This window comes from Penaeus monodon, chromosome 31 (genome assembly GCF_015228065.2).
Source record: "Penaeus monodon isolate SGIC_2016 chromosome 31, NSTDA_Pmon_1, whole genome shotgun sequence".
In the NCBI taxonomy this organism is placed as follows: Eukaryota; Metazoa; Arthropoda; class Malacostraca; order Decapoda; family Penaeidae; genus Penaeus; species Penaeus monodon.
Window position 1 is genome coordinate 27,670,313 of NC_051416.1, and position 1,731 is coordinate 27,672,043.

The following is a 1,731-nucleotide window of genomic DNA, read 5'->3' on the forward strand; positions in this document are numbered from 1 at the left end:
AAATTCCATGACATCTTTTACCTCTAAATCCAAAGCTAAGTATCCAGGAGTTTTGTCTATTCCTCACGGTGCCTGTGGGTGGACTGAAGTTACGAGACGATTCGAACCGCTAAATGCCTTTAGCCTCTCCAGTACCGCAGACTTTTCGGTTACCAATTACCTGCACACAAATTTGGCGATTTCGTTGCATTTCTGGCATGTAAACAAAGTTCAAACTTACTATAAAACGAAATAAATAAAAGATAAGATTGAGTTATTAATTTATCTTTTTTTTAAATAATATAGAAAATGCAGTTAAACTGAAATACAGTTGCATCCAGTCTGAAAAGAACCGAAGTTGGCAACCGCGGACCACGTAGCGGTAACTTCGACGGAACATGTGGCGCTCGGAGTTGCTGATTAATCCTCTCCTGGAAAATACTTTAAGATGAATGGGTTTTCCTTTATTATCAATAATGAGACATCGTCGCTGATTAAAAGCTGCGAAGTGTGATGTCAGAAGTTTCGGGTAAAGTTTCCACCGCGAAAAAATAGAGAATATGTGGTTGTTCATAAAGTAACGCAAAACCTGATGAAAATGGCAGGTGCCATTGAACTCGGATTCACAAGAGTATCATATGCGAACGCTGGGTTTCCTGATGACTCTAAGCTGAAAGATGAATAGTCGCATAAGATACAGCGTCAGAAACCATGGCGGCTACGAAAATTAAACTTAACAGAATATAAAAAAAAGCTTACACTTAAATAGGTATTATTAAATAGGAAAAAAATAGAACTGCCTTTTCTCTCCTAACACGACAAAAACCTCTGTACGTATGACCCTTTGTCGGGAAACTAGCTACATTATGCCCTGACCTTAAGATGTTTTCCTGGAATTGCGTTAGTATGGGACTCCATTGTGAACTGCACTGCTTTTATGTTATTGTAATTTTGCCATTGATCACAATTTGGCTTTGCAACGTTGTTGTTACGAGTATCAGTATGACCGGCATTATTTTAAGTATTACTATCATTACGTCAGAGGCATTACAACGGCAATTTCTCTGGCACACTGAGCAGTTTGATAGATGAGAAATATAACTAACCGATATTGTTATATAACGAATAATTCTTCTAATTGCAGTATTATTATCACCATTTGCCCCAACGACAGACTAATTCTCTGATCGTTTTGATAGAAATGTTATAACAGTTTAGAAGAGAAGGAAAACTTACTGTGCCTTTCACTCCTTGGTATTTTTTGTAATTAACGGATAGGTTAGGTTGATATATTCAACACATATCTTCGTTTCTCTTACATTTTTTTTCTACTTACTTTATTTTTTCCCCTCTATAATCCATCAAGAATAGACATCTTACGCATGCAATAATAACGATAGAAAAGGTACATCTGCTTCCATCAGAATGACTGTCATGATGTAAAATGTGCTTTGTTCATCGCCAAATATCAGGCAATGTAACTGTTGATTCTAGTTATCATCTAAAACTACCGCAAAGCTTGAAAAGGTATTTACACAGCAAGATTATTTTTAAAGAATAACGTTCTAGTAAATGTTGTTCGTTTTTGTGTATTTAGTTGTTCTGTTTTTTACAGTTACATTAATTTGTTATGTTTTCACTATGAAAATGTTTTACCTTTTTTTTCAAACGCATTATATTTTTTTTAGGTATTGCTATATAGTTTCATTCATAGTCCCCTTCATTTAGAAATCATCAATATCATTAAATACA

General features: G+C 35.0%; 1 protein-coding gene across 1 annotated transcript in view; it reads right to left on the reverse strand.

The window, feature by feature from the left end:
• LOC119593134 overlaps positions 1 to 97 on the reverse strand; it is a 9,975-nt gene extending 9,878 nt beyond the window's left edge. Inside the window, exon 1 of the mRNA XM_037942099.1 lies at positions 22 to 97. The gene's annotated coding sequence lies outside the window, so the exon portion shown is untranslated. The remainder of the gene's footprint in view (positions 1 to 21) is intronic.
• Positions 98 to 1,731: the final 1,634 nt, after the last annotated feature.